The 17,771-nt window shown below is 40.8% G+C and overlaps 1 long non-coding RNA gene across 1 annotated transcript; it reads left to right on the forward strand.

Moving 5' to 3' along the window:
- Positions 1 to 3,554: 3,554 nt before the first annotated feature.
- Positions 3,555 to 10,594, forward strand: LOC308384850. The gene is made up of 4 exons (XR_013969410.1): positions 3,555 to 3,590; positions 5,096 to 5,232; positions 5,669 to 5,753; positions 9,197 to 10,594. It is a non-coding gene; the product is annotated as an uncharacterized lncRNA (long non-coding RNA).
- The last annotated feature ends 7,177 nt before the right edge of the window (positions 10,595 to 17,771 follow it).

Raw genomic sequence — 17,771 nt, forward strand, 5'->3', positions numbered from 1 at the left:
CCGAGTCCTGTTTATATCTCCATCATACACAATGCAAATACACACACACAAACACACAGGGACATACAACACCTTGGCAGATCTGGAAACAGGCGCGAATGCAAGTACACACACAGACAATCCCAGAAGCGAACTCATGCATGTCAACATCTACATGGACGCACATGCATTTGCATACACACACACCTCAAGGAGAATCACAATGGGAGCGAGGCACTTTCCGATCATCTCACATCAGCTCAACACCCCCCCATAAATAGAAAAACTGGCTCAGCACCGCAGGGAAGAAAACAACATTTGGAGAACAGATTAAAGTGGGGGTTTCTGAGCGTGGAGGTGAGCACATGAGCACATGTGTGGCGTTGTTTTATATATTGTGTATTACATTGCGTAAGGACATTCTAGTGAGGCTCATGGGTCATATGAGGATGAAACTTTTTCTTTCCTCAATGCACTTTACATTTTGTGTCGGCCTGCAAACGCATGTCTGGATGTGTTAAACTACTTGTATCAGTGTTATCTTGTGTGTGTGTGTGTGTGTGTGTGTGTGTGTGTGTGTGTGTGTGTGTGTGTGTGTGTGTGTGTGTGTGTGTGTGTGTGTGTGTGAGAGAGAGACAGAGAGAGAGGGAGTGAGTGAGTGTCTTGGAATAAGGAAGACTGAGTCACCCTCTGGCTTGCCATCTTTATCCCTGGCACCCCTTTCTCTGTTTAGCCCTGCAGCAGTGACGATGAGAAGTCCTCTCAATTCAATCAAACAACATGAAGGGAAAACCAAAGAAAAAAGAAAAAAAACACACAGAAAACAATTAACTTTGACAGAGAAAGGAGCAATGAGGGGAGCCTTGGAGTTTAGGTGGAATTGGAGAAGGGATCAAGGGAGTAAATAAAGAAAGGTTAAAAGAGGGATATAAAAGAGAAAGTAAGCACACTTAGAAATATGTTCAGTGGTTTAAGCCAAATGCTCAGAAAGCAAATTTAATATATTCTGAGTACCGTCACATGGTCACACACCACTTTGCTATATTTGGAGCCATAAAGGTGCTCATGGGAAAAGGTAAAAAATACAGAAGTCGTTACAATTATTTGCATGCAAACACAAATGTTCCTCAGAGCTACATTTTGCAATGAACACCCGCAACTCTGTAAATGGTCTTCTGAGTAACAAACCCTCTAATCCTCTTTCCATAATTATCTTTACACAGAATGTGTGATAGAGTTAACGGGGTTTGCAATTTGCCAGGACACTCCTTGAACATAACATAACACAACTAAAAATTGGCCGGGGCTTTGAAGCATCAGTTCAACAGCAGACTAGTATTTGTTCACTCGCATAACCGCATGTGCTGCACTGGTAGTTAACTGAAAACACAAGGGGACCAGTAGGGTGTACTGACACGCTTGTTTCCCCCGCCATAGTGCTTTCTGAATGTTGTGCATTGCTGCGCACAAAGAGGAAATAAAGACCAGGTTCACGCAACATAATGACTTTACATGCTCATCACTATAGAGGCAGTCCACACAGCAACAATGTTGTATTATGGCAAAAAGCGGGCCCAAAGAGCAGACTCGGACAACGGCAGAAAGGTTTGTACTGTTTGCGGTGAAAGAATGAATTGTTAATGGGTTCAGACAGTTGGTGGACAAATTCAGAGACACTTTGGACTGGTACACGGAAGCTCTGTTAGACAGAAGACAAGCGATTACCTGGAACCCAAGAGGATGATGAGAATAATGAGAGTGAACCAGAGGTCTTGGTTGCATTGGAAGTGAGGGGAGGCTCAGAGGGAGTGTGAAGGTAGCTGGCGAGTATCAGACAGGTGGCGGAAGAAAGCGCTTGAAGAGCGGGCAGGCAGGTGAGCGGCTAAGTACTTTCTTTGACAGACTACATGGGGCTGGTGAGTAGTTCTGGGAGTTTCTGGAGGCAACAAGTGAACAGGTTTCCAGGTAAGGTGTGTGAGGAGGTTCAGAACTGTTAACATAGCTGCAACAACAATATGGGAAAGAACAGTTGGAACCTCCAGCCTGACACAGTCCACACATATTATTTCCAGATAAAAGGTGGGAGTGGGAAGGACTGCTCAAATGGGGGAACTCCATCCAAGGCAAGAGCAAGGAGCCAACTGAGCATTTCCACCCGAGGCTTCAAAACACAGAAACAAAAAAATGATAAAAAGCAGATCATCAGACAATCAACTGCTCCACAGGAGAAGCATCTAAGAAGGCAGGCTAAAGTAAACAGAGCAGAGTTTTAAACAAACAAGAATCTTTTAAAAAGTTATTTTCAAACTCTGTAAACAAGAGTTTAACAGCTCTGAACTTGACACACCACTTCAGATGTCCAGTGAAAGTTATTCGGTTATTTCAGTGCAATGCTTTGAATTTCATTTAATGTTTTTTTTTTACTTCTTCCAAGAAGGTTGTGGTAGGTCTTTGGTAGTGTTTGCGTGTTTTAAATGAATTCCAATAAAACTGTGTAGGGGTGTAGAGTGGGGTCATGTTGACGGTCCATTGAAACTTGGTTTACATCTACCAAAGTCTCCAAGGTCAGGTAAATAATTTATTGGTTTAAAACGGAAAAAAATGCTTCTACCTCCAAACTATGATTTTTACAAGTGTGTTGTGTATGGTTAACACATAACGTATTGTGTAAAGATTTCAAATGTGTCACATTTGGTCAGTAGATTGATATGAAGGTCATAATTGTGGTATCTAGAGCTGTGTTTCATACAAGAATAGAAATACTATTTTACTATTACTCTTGTAACTTAGAAACTAGGATTCTTACAAGTCTTTTTTTTAATTAACAACATATAGGTACATGAAATATGTTGTTATTAACAGATCCATATTTTATAGACAGATCCATATTTTCATCTCTCCACAGGAATACTTTCTCACGAGCTCCAGGTTTCCTGCGCAGAGACAAACTGAAAGTAAGTCGAGGTCACAGAGTCAAACATGCAGATTTCAGAAGCAACAATTCCACCAACTGTTTCCAGTCTAACAATCAGACAGCTGATCACAAAATTACTCACAGGTGAGTTAATCATCCCAGGTGCATGGAGCTGAAAGGTGGGGAAGCAGCAGAAAGACCCATCCCTGGAGCACAAGGCATGGTTACCTCACACGCACATATATACAACACACATTGTTGACTGTACACCAATCCATCCAACCAACGTCATTGTCAGGTATGACGGGGGTAACAGAAGTAGAGAATTTGTCCTGTTGGTGTTTGTTTTAACCGTATCAGATGATTTTCATGATTTGACTACTCTCAGCTTCTGCTAAATTGTTGATTTAACTAAAGAACTCGTCATGGACTTGAGGAGGCACAGAGTGGGCCACTCCCCTTTCATTTTAAATGGAGAACAGGTGGAATCTGTCTCCACCTTCAGGTTTCTGGGCACCTACATTTCCATGGATCTCACCTGGATCCACAACACCATAAAGAAGTCCTGAGGAGGAAGAACCTGGACCAGAAGCTGCTGCTGGCTTTCTATCGGTCCTCAGTGGAGAGTGTGCTCTCCTACTGCCTGGGTGTTTGCTACGCAGGGACCACAACCGAGAACTGAAAGGTTGCACAGAGGGTAATTAACACCACCTTTATAAAAAAATAAATCACTGGCTGCCCTCTGCCACCCCTGGAAGCCATCACCAAATCCTCCTGTCTCAGGAAAACCAGGGCGGTCACAGGTGATCCCTTGCACCCTGGCTGCCTGTTTGACCCGCTGCCCTCTGGTGAGTGCCTCAGGTCAGTCAGGTCCCACACCTCCAGACTCACAAACAGCTTCTTCCCCTGGGCCATTCGCACTGTTAACAAACACTACCCCCCACCTCACCAATCTGAGCCATGGTCTTAGTAACCTTCATCGCTCAGGCCACTCACACACAGACTCTTTCAGACCAAGTCTTTTATACATTGAAGCACTTTGCAACCTGTTCTCAAATGTGTGCCTTCCTCCTGTTTTGTATATATTCATCTTGAATGAATATATTTTTCCTTTTTCTTATTTATTCCTGCTGTCTTACTATTTATGTTTTATTCTGCCACAGTTGGCATGGAGCACCCATTATGTGCATACATGTGCAATGAAAATAAAGGGCTACAACAGAAAAAGAGAAAATGAGTGAGTCGGCCAGGAGAACCTTGACAGTGTATTCAAATGGGTTTCAACAGGGCAAATAACAAAAGCCTGCAATTTGCACCTATTTCTATTGCACTACAATTTTCTTATAGTACAATTAAAAAGAACAAACAAACATACAGAAAATACAGCACTATTCACACTGAAAGTAAGTCCTACACAGAGCGTGAGCTGCCTCGGCGGGTCTGTGCTCTCAGAGTGCTACGTGTTGGTTTCTGGTTTTGACTGATTTTAAAAGAGCTCTTACGTGTACTGCTGTTTTATTATTTTAACAAGTCTACTTAATGCAAACAGCAACAAATTTATGAATGCTAGAGTGAACTGCTGAATCCCACATGAAAAAAAATTCAGATTCTAATTATTATTAGTTTCTGTCTGATCTTTGCTCACAGTCACTCTTTACACTAGCTTACACAAAGCGCAAACAGGCCTATTCATTTATATCCTCTGTATTGGACATTTGTTTTTGGTCTTTATCTTTTGACTTATTTGAGCTGCCCTAAGTCCTGATGTACTAAATAGAGGACATCCTGGGCTTTCCATTGATATCTCATGTGTTCGGTGGCCTCTTTTAGTTCAATGGGAAGATTCTTTTTTCCATTTCTCAGGAGGTTAAATAATATGAATGCAGTGTTGCTGATTAGTGTAAGTTAACAGAATTTGGGGTGAATTTAAAAAAAAAAAGACACAATCTGCCTGTTTAAAGCAAAATAGAGTCAAAGCTGCATTGAGCTATATCAAATAAAATCAAAGCAACCTTATCATTCATAATCTGATCTCGAATCTGCACGAATTGCTGCACAGCCAGACAATAATTTAGACACACCAGAAATCCATCCAACCAAGAGCAGAATCTAAGCTGACTGAAAATGAGCCTAAATTGAAATTTCACTGAGTGAACCAACTCAGAGTTAATATCTGACTATGCTCTTATATCTTTTCCACAGACTCAGTGCTGGTGCTCGGCCCAAGACTGGAATCAGTGACATCAGAGGTTCTGAGAGTTTGCCATTGTCAGGACAGGCCTGGTTTTGGGCCAGCTCATCTTTCACCCCCACCCACAGGCAGAGTTTGTTGGATAACTGTGCGTCAGCTGTCATACATGTTCACCATCATCTAACTTATTTGCAGTATACATGGACCAGCTCATCCTTTCACTTCCTACCTGATTGTTATCCCTTATTTAGTGTGAAATCCCTTGCACATTGTAAGCTGAAGCCTCCGCAGCATTCATTCTGCTGGTTTCATTGTGGTTCTTTGTGTTTATAAAGATAAAATGGGAGGCAGAGCCTTCAGCCATCAGGCCTCTCTCATTTGGAGCCAGCTCCCAGTTTGAATTCAAGATGCAGAGATCTTCTCTACTTTTAAAATTAGAGCCAAGACTTTTTGAAGGCACTTTGTGATAAATGTTATATTTAAGGCTGGATCATATGGTCCTGAGCCATCCCTTTATTATGCTGATACTGGCCGAGAATTCTGCATCACAATGTAATACTCTTATTTGTTGGCATCTTAAGCAGGACAATTGGAGGACGAACTGGCAGAAAGGCAAGGATCCCAGGGAGCAGAGGGAGATTCGGCAAACAGCGAGCAGGCAGCTTTCAGGTAAGTCTGTTCTTATTTTATTGGTGCAGCATCCAGCTGGAGGGTCTGCGTTAGAAAATGCGAAGTGACCATTAAACTTAGAATTGCAAACACAGAGGAAACACACAGGTTTCTGGTAGACAACTGGAGAACAAAGAAGGGTTACAGGATGAAAAATAAAAGAAGTATAAGACACAACAGGCTTAATTACCACCGTCGTGGTGACTAGCAGAGAGTAGCAGCACAAGCCAGTAATACCATGAGCTGGGAGAAAGACTGTTATCTTTTCCCCCTGCTTTCTCTTTTCTCTTTCCCCTCATCAGCTGTAACAGATGGCTGCCTCACCCTGAGCCTGTTTATGCTCCAGGTTTCTTCCTATTAAAAGGGAGTTTTTCCTTCCCACGGTTGTGAAGGCTCACAGAGAGCTGTTTGGGTTTTAGGGCCTTTAGCAGGGGTGTCCAACTCCAGTCCTTGAGGGCTACTGTCCTGCAGCTTCTAGATGCATTCTTGTTCCGACACACCTGAATCAAATGAATGGCTTGTTACCAGGCCTTTGCCAAACTTGATGGCATGCTGGAGAGGTAATCCAATCATCTGATTCAGCTGTGTTGGAGTAGGAATGCATTTAAAAGCTGCAGGACAGTAGCTCTCAAGGACTGGAGTTGGACACGCCTGCCTTACAGTATAAAGCACCTCAAGGCAACTGTTGTTGTAATTTTAGCGCTGTGTAAATTAACGTAAATTAAACTGAATCCTGCAAAAAAAGCTCCTCCAACTCCTCCCTGGACACTGAGCACACCTGAGCTGGTCAACACAAAAGGCTTTAACAGAACCGTTTTTATTTTCCTGGCATGTCTGCCCACCCTACACCACTTCTGTATTCTCCAAGCATCCAGCCCCCACCCCACCACCTGCTACCAAAACAGAAACAAAAGAGCATTCGAATCACTAATTGAAACTCCAGCTCCGATCCAGCAGCCACAGCTTGATCTACAGATAATTCCCTGTCGTCACATTGGCCAAGCACTAACTTCTTCTGGCCTAAAACCCTCTCACCTGCAATCACTTACCTGCTCCAAGCCTTCGCCCTATTGAATTTCTGTGATAGTTCATTAAACCTTTTAAAACTGATTATTGATGTCTCGCTTCTGCTTTTGAGCCTAAAAATACGTTGGTTAATGAGCTGCTGCAAGAAATTAATGACTTTGAGCCTATACAGATTCTAACTAACCTACACTTAGAAACACTACATGAGGAAAAAATGACTTAATTTAGGCCTTTCATTTTCTACGTATATATCTCACAATACAATTAATTTGATTATATTAACACATGCAATGCTCATCTGTGGGAGTGTGTAGCCTTTTTTTTTATAGCCACAGTTTACAGATGTGTGATTGTGCCTTGGCTGCGAAGCTTTCTTGAGAACCATAAACAAAGAAATGATATCAGTTAAATAGATAAATGAAAATAGTGTATGTACAGCCATCTTCATGGAGTTTTAGACCATCTGAGTCACCAAATATTGTAAAAGGTAAAACTTCTCGGCTGGCTCTAATTTTTTCACACCCACTCAGGGCCTGTTTGAGGGTTATGAACGCTAGAAAGTTAGAAGCAGGCTTATATTAAAGTTATGATAAGGGTCTGACAGTTAGTTGTGATGGTTAAACTTGGCTTGTGAATGCATCAGTGTCAATGAATGTCCTCACAAAAACAGAAAGACAAACATGCCTATATACTCCAGCTTTTGGTGCAGCAGCAACATAATTTCCGAGCTGAGATATTCTGAGTTTTATCTACCCTAAAGACTGATACAGCCATTCTACAGCACTAGCTGTATGAGTCTTGTAAGGGAAATGTCAGACGTCTGAAACACCGGATGATGTTAAGGGCAGAATCTCATTCTCTGTGAAGTCAGGGTACGATGGACAGAATTTTCTGGCACATTTGCCAGAGAAAGTCCCTAATATATGTGTTCCGGAATAAATCAGAATTTCAGGGTCTGAAGGTAAAAAGACCAAATCAGCTGAGCTCATGCAGTAATACTAATGCTGTCCTGAGAGGGATTAAGAGAAAAATAATGCAGGAGAGAGAAGCAACAGTGGACACGAACAAGCTGAAGGTGGGTAAAGTGAACATGAGAGGCAGCATGACATATTCATAATAACATATTTTTGAATGTAGCTAGTAGTTTAGTAGGAGAAATGTGTATTTCATCAGTCTTTTACATTGATGCCACCTGTCAGCATATGCACGCAGAGCTTTTTATCCACAGCAAATTGCCATTCAGGTGTGTCCCAGTCAATCCAAGAACAGGAGTTATTAACGTCTATGAATACCGCACGTCAGGAAGACCATTTCAAAACTCACCTCTGCAAGACAGCTTAATTGTTTCCAATTATCAAAACATGTTGGCACAGGTGTCGGTTCTCAAAAGAAGTGTGCAGAATTGTAAGTGCTGTATCCAAACACGCACAAAAATCTGTCTCAGCAGCACTGATGCAGAGCTATCGTAACAATTTACATAATTCATAGACACAGTGCCGAAATAACAGGACCTCACTCGCAATGCAAAGAAATATGATCACTGCTACAGAAAATTTAACCGAGGAACTCAAAGGGAAGCAAGAGTTCAGTTCAGGCGGTGTCTTCCTTTTCGCTTTTAAAAGTTACAGCCGACTTATAATACAAAGAGACTCTTTAGGCGGTGTTACTGTGGCACCTCAGTTTCTGCTCCTTCATCTCTGAGCACTCGGCTGCCTCCTGACATGACCTAAGAGGAATATACAGTATAACAAGAGTGCTCGTGGAGTTCAGCTGCCATTTGTTGTCTCATTAGTCTGCTTTTTGTGCTTCTCTGTCTCCCAGCTAGTGCGTTACTTTGGCACAACCATAAACAGACTCTCCCTCTCATCAACATCATCATCGAGTTCCAAGAGCCGCCATACAAGCCTTAATGATTTGTAGCTCTTTGTTTCTTCATAAAAGTTTTCGCGAGCAGACAGACTTTAACGTCACCGGGGAGGGGACGGGGTGTTTATTTAGTTCATTATCAATGACCGATAACATTACCAAGCTGACATTTCTATCTCTAAAAGTCTCTGTCAGTGCCTAGACTAGAGGAGTCACTGAGGATTTGCTTCATTAAAAACATAATTTAGAGGGAATAGAGACTCATTCCCACCCACACTCCCAAGTGGCAGATTGTAGTGATAACAGGACAAGATAAAGCAAGACTAAACAATGACTAGACAGAAATTATTGTTATATATTACACCTCCACACATAGGTTTTTGCATAAAATCATCTGTGCAGAAAAGCAACAAAGCTTAAAATCATTCAGTAATGTTTGTTTTTGAAAAGATGGCAAAAGACGGGATGTAAACAATCCTGATGTCACGCTAATCTCAGAGTTCTCACAAAGTGGAAGTTGAGATAGTACAGCCATGTCTCCAATTCCTCAGGCTTCATCTTGCAAGGTACAGTTCCAGGAATCCACGGATAAGGAAGACAACATCCCAAAATGAACAGCAAGCAACGGGAAAGCCACTTTTTCACTGGAGAAATGACGACTTCAAAAGGGGTGAAGAAACAAGTGGTTGCTTGTGCAGTAGTGGTCTACTGTACACAAAGCAGTCCAGTTGCTCAAGATTACATCTTCACTTCAGAAGGAAGACCGAAAACTCTATGGGGCTTTAAACGTGGGTTAAAGTTCAAATCATGATGCAGTTCCTCTCAAATTTTAACATTGAAGGGGATGAAAAACATGACCGATCACATCAGATAAATATATTTATAAGGAAATGCTGTTAAAAGGCCAAATTATTCATGCTTTGTTTTGCTGATGGTTTCTAATTTTTGCTCAGCCCTGCAACATTTTAATGGAGACATGAGAGTAAGCCGGTTTTTCCGTTATATAAGATCTTACAGAGTATGTAAAGTGCTTGAGTGCTGTAAAGAGCACTATAGAAGCCAAGTAAAATGTATTACTCTTGCCGTTCTTTTCCTTTATGCTGTGGATTTGATTCAAGCCTCGATTAAGTTGATCTGAAGATGTTTCTACTAAGCACCTCCCCGCCATTACCAGCTTTTATGATGAGCATTGATTCTGAGGCATGGTGCTTCCTCTATGCTTACTGTAACAGTTTCAAAGGATGGTTAACGGCTTACAGTATCTGCACTCCACCAATACCGCACTCTGCCGCCCATAATTACCAATCTTTCAAGTAAGCAGATCTGCACTGTGCCTCATAATCAGTTCTGCACTGTAAAGATCCACGATAATATAAACTTGTGGCTGGCGATGCGACGGAGAAATTGCACAGGAGCCGGGGTATTGATTTCATTCATCTCCGCTGGTGCTGGGACTTGTAAACAGGTGTCTGCTGATTCTGTTATGGCGTTGTCGCACGCTTTGCAGGTAATGCACTGGAAGAATAACGTGAGGAGACACATCAAGGTCACCTTCCCTTTCAGCAGTTACCACAGAGGTGCATCTTAACTGCCTCGCTGTCCCCGCGGCCAGCTGTGCAGCGCTGGTTGCAGTGGCCAGGTGTGAATGAATGTGAAGTGGCTGTGTGAGTGTGTACCAGACCGTGGCTGATAGAAAACATGTGCACCTCAAAAAACTTTCCCTGGTGAGTAGCATGGTAAAAGAGCATTTTAAACATCAATAGATCACTGTCAGGGTAATTACAAACACTTGGTGTAATTACCATTAGCAGATGAGACCACAGAGGAGACAACTGTCTGCAACTCACACGTGCAGAGGTGTTGATGATGCTGGTCTTTTTAAAAAAGCTGCAGAGGGTTCACAACTGATATTTAGATATAATTGCAGCAAATTTTCATAACCAATTCATGTATCTATTTTTTTTTTTCATTTACTGGTATTTGAAAAAGGGGGTGAAAAAAGGGCCATAACAATTTCCCAGAGTAATAAATTTCTATTTTTTGTCCAAAACCCAGCCCCGTTTAATTCATGAGAAATAAAAGCAGGAAACTCTGAAACCGCAGTATAGAAGTAGCAAATGTCATGCACCCGCTAAGTGTGTAGTTGATCAAAAGGAAGCAAATCATCTAATTGTCTCAGAGCTGGTTCTTGAAAGCAGACAAGCAGAATAAATGTGTTTTTGCTCATATCAGGAAGAATATACGACGTTTATGATCCTTTCACTTTAAAAACAAACGTGACTCCCTGTGAAAACAGGAATGCTCATCAGTCTGCCAGTCTTGTCCATTTAATTACATCTGAATGTTTATTAAACTTGCATGACAACTGAAATTAATGTCATGTTACCAGCCTGAAATATTTATGCACTTTATCTTTAATCATTATTTAATTGATCTTCTCTATTAGTTGTAATTTATGCACATATGCTCCATCGTGCTGCTATTCATCTTGTTATCTTGTTGTGATGCTGGCTGCAGATATCCAGAGATGTCCTTTTAGTACCCGACTCGTGTATTCTTCTCTCTGCCCTCGGTGTTTCCTCATATTCATATAAATAAGTTCTACACTGCAGCAGTTGAGAACGATAGCAGACCGCAGGCACACAATCATGTACAGTAGTATATAAGCCAGTATCCATAATTAATATTCCCTGAAGAAAGTAGTGCAGCAGCACTCTTCATATTCAAGTCGAGACGTGATAAAGACAAGTGTGGAGAAAGTGCGAGAAAACAAAAGCACTGATTACACTTTCCCTGTCAACAACTGTGAAACACAAACAGGTCTTATATTTTAATTATCTTTCATTTGATACTGCAGCGTCTCAAGCAGAGGCCGGTCTAATTAAAAAAGAATTTTTATCCAAGTTTATGGGGGTTTTTTTCTTAAACACACTCAGCAATAGGTTTACAGCCTGTCATAATAAGACCAAATAAAATGCGAGTGTGAATAAAAATCGGATCCAGATATCATGAGCAGACACAGAGCAGTGTGCAGCAGGTTGTTATAGTACAGTAATTATGCAGACACTATAAAAGCAGAAGACTGGTGCAATATGTGATGGTGCATCTTCTGTGCTAAATGGGTTAAAAGTCACATTTTGTTGATATGAAAACTTATATTAACCTTATATTTCAATAATATGAAAGGTTACTTACATAAAAACACAGAATTTTCAGGGACATCATTTGGTGCATTCATGCCTGCACATCAATACACCAGAAATGCTATTCAAAAACATCATGTCTTAGAAAGAGATTGTGAATCTATGTGCTTCTTTACTTTTTATAAACAATATATATTCCACTTTTATTTATTGCCCTTCAATAGATGCTTTGACAATTAAGATTTTGTAGCAAATATTTTAAAATCAGGCAGTGGTCTTACCATTTTACATGCAAATGGACCATTTAGACCATTTATAAATGCAAATGGTCTAAAAGAAAGTGTGTTCAGTGTCTTAAGAATAAAATGAAACCATATTTTGAAACACTGAAAGGACTACAGTCATTTAAAATGCCATAACACGTGCTATATCATATCGATTCCTCTTCCTGTCACTTTAATGTTACTAGTCTAGTCTATTTTTCATCTTTTTGTACTCTTTATTAGCATTCAGCAAAAGAAGTGTTGGGAAACAATATAATATTATAAAACAGAGCCTAAATAAATAGGATTTATCTGCTGTCTGCAGCAACTGAGGACTCTGCCGACAAAAACAGATGAGAACGTTTAGCATGAATACTTGATGATTCAGAGCCTGTGCTCTAGGTAAAGTGAGCAGATGTGTATCTTTTTTGATGGGAATACAAATTATGCGCAAAGCATTAAGTGCCATGTTTTTTCTGTTTCAGCATTTATAATGACTTGAAACTTGGCAAACACGTGCTTGTTTTGGTATAATATAATTTAATAATCACCACTTCTTCCCATTAAAAGCCAACATTAAATACACGTGGAGACTGAGCTCATGCTTGTATTAAGGTGTCCCCGGGGAACCTGTGATGTGAAAAGCAATGACCTAAGTTAAAAAGACAAGAAATTTATACTTTAGAGGCCCAAGGAGATCACAGTGAGCCAGAATGGAGAAAAAATTTCACAAGTTTAAGCATCAATACATCCACTCATGGTTTTCAGCAGTCTTTTGAGATGAAAGCGTTATTGGGAAGAAAAATATGTTGAAGTAATACTCCCTCTTTTGAGACAAACAGTGGTTCCCTGTGGATTTGAAAGGTGCCTTTAAAAGGTTCTAGCTTTCTCCTTCGCTGGAGGAGGTGGCTACGGTCATCTTGTATTCATAGTGGGTACAATGAATTCCAACGGGGCCCCGGGTTCACAGCAAAAAAGCATCAAAATAGAACAGAAACTTCTGGAAAAAAGTGACTTTTTTATTTGTACTTTTTGCGCTTATAGATCAGAGTGACTCCCTGGTTCATTTTTGGAATAAAGACCTTTGGCAAATGCTACTAACCTGTATTTGGCTGTCATGAAAAATCTCTCCCTGGAAGCAAAACGCGGGACTCTACCCTTTAGAAAATCCTGCATATTTTCCTTCGTACTACTTTACATCCCCTTAAATTAACTTTTCTTTCCCAGTACACAATTTCTCTTTTCTGTACATGCATTTTGCATTACCTCACATTAAGCTTTATTCTCCCTCATTCATATGAATAATTGGTGTGTTGGACTTGTTCGGTTAAATCAGATACTACAGTCAGGATGGATAATGTGGAAGCACACGCTGCACTGCTGCTGTTCTGCCTGGCTCTAATGGCTGAGGTTGTAATATGGTGATTGCTTGGACATTGGCTGCATTTGTGGTTGAATCCCGGGTGCTATTAGTATGTCTGTGCAGTATCGAACATTAGCAAGGCAGCAACACTAAGCCACCCAGGATTTGAATCTGCGGTGCTTTTAATCAGATGTGTTACCAGCACACTGCAGAAGTCAGGAGAGTACAGCAATAAATTTACAAGTAACTCAATACAACATTCAGTCCACACAGCCAAGTTAATCTACTGCACACATACACATACTACGTGCATGCAGTTAGCCATTTGGCACATCTAAGCTAATGTATCATAGCCATAATCATAACAACCAAAACAAAACCAATGCTACAGCCATATCATCAGCTGCAGCACGTCGACCCATGGATATAGTTATAATCACAGCTACCGCCTGTCTCGATCAGCCTCGGGAGCAGCTGATGCAGGAGCCGGATGAACTAGCTCCTCTAGTAATCTTTGTAACTGCTGCAGCACAGACTTGTGTATGAGCAGCCACAGCTGAGGCTAGAGCCTGACAGCCAGCATTAAGGCTATAAAACAGCTGATAATGCAACACTCTTTGTAGAAGATTGTGTTACAGTCGTTCTTCCTGCATTCATAAACAACTCAGGCTGTCAACACATAATGTCTCTAGTCCTGTCGGTGGATGTAAGATGACTTCTTCAAGCATAATATTCAGGAGAAAAACTGTATCATATCAAGGGCAATACAATGGTTATCTCCAAAATGTACAAAATGCACCAGTGAATGCAGAAAGCTTTCCCAATCAATGGAACGAGTAGGAGCTGGGGAGCTAACAAAAAAGCCATTCAAACAAGTATCCGTTTCCAATAAAGTCTCGCCTTGTCTTCAGTTTCAAGAGGTTCTGTGCATGCATTCAATAACAATGTAATTAACTGCTGTTTCTGGACTGTGCCTGTAATGCAGCTACATCACAGAGTTACTCAAATGACCAGGTTTCAAACATATTAAAAGGATAATTAGACCACAGACAAAATGCATTTGACAGGGAGCAGAAATGCTGGCAGCAGCATAAGTGCCGCCAATTAACAAGCACTTTTCCCATGTTTCACAGTTCTCACTCTCCATCTCACCTCAAGAAGCATACTTTTTCCTTGTGACTTTATCACACACCTTATGATCAGAGCTAACAGCAAGTCGATTTATAGCTACTGTGAATCCAACTTAACATGAATCTTTTCTGGATCGCACCTACAGAAGTGAAATGACCTATCAAAAAGTGCTATACCACCATGTTCCACACAATAATGAAATCTCATCTGACTCTAACAAATCAGTTAATAAGGAGAAGCTACATAGTATTAGAGTATGACTTTATAGTAACAGAAGTTGTACTAACTTCACAAGATGAACGCTTGAATTTCACTCAAATAAAAGGAAATATGATTGTCTGTGAAAGGCTCAGTCCTCAAATCTCATACTTTCGTCTCTGCACACTAACATTGACACCTGCAGTCATCGGTGCAACTAACTCCTGAAGTTGTCAGATGGTGCCAGTTCATCGGGTTCCTCTTAGATAGGAATGAGTCTGCCTACAGGAGGCAAACTGACAGTCTGGTGACCTTGTGTATGGACTTATGCCTGAAGCTCACTCCAGTGGAGATAACTGTAGACTTCAAGATGAAACCCTCCCCACAAGATCCCAGGTACCTGCATGACTGCCGAGTTGAATCTATGAAGTCTTCGCGTTTCCTGGGAAGCGTCGTCTCCCAAACAACAACATCAACTCCCTCATCAAAAAAAGCACAGCAGAGGATGTGCTTCCTGCAGCAGCTGAAGAAATTCAACCTGCTGAAGTTAATGATGGTACATTTCTACTCCTCCATCACTGTATCTATCCTCACCTCCTCCATCACAATCTAATCTGCTGTCACCGCTGCCTATACCACCACCAACACCTCACGCCCCCACCTGCGTGTCAGTAATATAAGGTATTGGATACATGCAGGTGGAATAGCAGCTAACTGTGGTTCTATTCTATGCATAATGACTGTAATGAGCAAATATTTAAACAATTTTAGCATCACAACAAGTTCAACTGTGACTCCCTAAATGGCGACTTGAAGGTGTCTTGATGCATGCTCAATCACCCAGATAAGAAAATCCCAGGAAGTTGATTCTATTCATCTGGATGTAGAAATTTCAGAGGAAGAAACCTTTTCTCACTCATCCAAGTGACTTCTTCAGACTCAGCTGCCTGCAGGTTTTCCTAACCTTGTTTATAAGCTTGAATTGGGTTTCTATGGACTACTTCCCACTTATTTAACAACTGAATATGGGCTAAATATTTATAACTCGCCAAGTTGGATTTTGCTTGCTCGAAGTCTAGATGGATGTCTCTGAATGACAAGAGTGTTGACACAGGGAGGTGTAACCAGCAGCTGTCTGTAAAGCCAAATGTCCATTAATTCACCAAATTGGACCTCTTGACTGTGTCAGTGACTTCTGAAGCGTTTTTAAGGGAATTATCTGACCAATAATCCAGAATATTGTGTGATGCAGCCCACTTGGTGCTCGTTGCATCAGTACAGATTATGGATTCATGCTGCTAACCAAGCTTAAGAAGTCTGCTGGCAGATAACTTAGAACCAGATTTGTTGATTACTGTAACTTCCCAAAAACAACATGGTGGTAACCAAAATGCTAACGCTGAGGCTTCAGTGTCACCACAACTAACATCATTATTTGAATCATTTTAATCATCATATGATTAGATTATTTACATTATTTCCTATTATTTTATCTTTAATAACAAAACTTTGACGAACAGATGCATGTATTCATCCTCCTGTCACGTCTCTCTATTTAAAAAGCATTTTGTTTCTTGTAGTTATTTGCAGGCTGCTTCAACTTGGATTAAAGATTTGGCGTCTCATCCCACAGACTTTAATGAAGGAAAGCAAGTTCAGTAATTCATGTGATCGGATTTCATTATCACATAATGATTTGTTATCATCCTTGGAACTGACGTGGGAGTAACAGCGGAACATATTTGTCTACTGCGCGCACGCACACACACACACACACACACACGCACACACACGCACGAACTGACAAAAAAAAAGAAGAGGAGATGAAGAGAAAATGAGCTCTTGATTGTCAGCACACTTTCATGTATACTTGGAAACACAAGCAAACTCTTCCACACTGCTATATGCAAAGCCACTGAGAGGTAAAAATAGCCTTTGTAACAGTATTAGAGCACATGGCCAATTAACTGGTTTTGTGTTTAGAGGCTTGCAGCACTCCTGAGGCTACACAATCCACCAGTGAGAATACGGAGCTAAAACAGACATCTGCTTTTGTTTTAAATGCTGAAAGGAGATAAAGGAGAAATTTCTTCTCAGATACTAAAAACTCTTATGTAGAGAATAATCAATCTGGAACACCGCACTGCAGTCCGGGAGATTTTTAGTGTTGTAATGTTTTTTTTTCTCTTTTCGGTCCATCTGCTCGCCAACAGCCTGCCTAATTCACTGCTCCTTGTACCTACATTTGCCCAGAAAGCCATCTGACAACACCCTGAGGACAGACAAGAACCTTTTTTATTTAGCTATGGATTTTTCTTGTTCACAAAGAGAGCAATAAAGGTAGCCTGAGAAAACAGAAGTCTTTTTCTAATACCTTCACCTATGGTCTTTGTGCATCACTTTTCATGAGATTACTTACATGTTTCTCATTTGTGAAAAAACAAAGTCTAAAAGCACATTTTTCCTGCTTTTGCTACCATGGCTCCAGTTTTTAAATGCAATGACCTGCTCTGCTGTAGACATGTCGCTTAAATCTCTAAAGAAAAGCAGAAAAAGAAAAGATCCTTTGTCTGAATGATAACAAGGCAAACAGTAAAACCTTTCACTGAGAGGAAATTTAGAAGAAAAGGTGTAGGATCGGAGAGCTTTTTAGACCTATTTATTATAGTGAACTCATTAGTGGTCTTTTCTGTAAAAGAAGCCAGGACATGCTGTGAAGAGAGAGCTTTATGAATGTGAAGCCATGGGAACAGTGACCCATCGCTGAGGACGCCTGTCTGGATCTAAAATATCACGTGTACCAAGAAAAGTGAGCACTGGTGAGGCACTAAAGAGGTTTAACCTGCTGTGCTTGTTCTTTAAAGAAGTGCGACCTTTAAATGGAGAATCACCTATCATTTTTTCACAAGAAAGAATCTTGATCGATCAATGAATTTGTGAAGGAAAGGTGTAATAAAAAACTACCTGTTTTTGAGAAACCTCTGTTGCAGTTGGAAGCAAAAAGGAAAACATGCAGTTTCCAATCAGG

This window comes from Rhamphochromis sp. 'chilingali' (assembly GCF_963969265.1).
Source record: "Rhamphochromis sp. 'chilingali' genome assembly, chromosome: 17".
NCBI lineage: Eukaryota > Metazoa > Chordata > Actinopteri > Cichliformes > Cichlidae > Rhamphochromis > Rhamphochromis sp. 'chilingali'.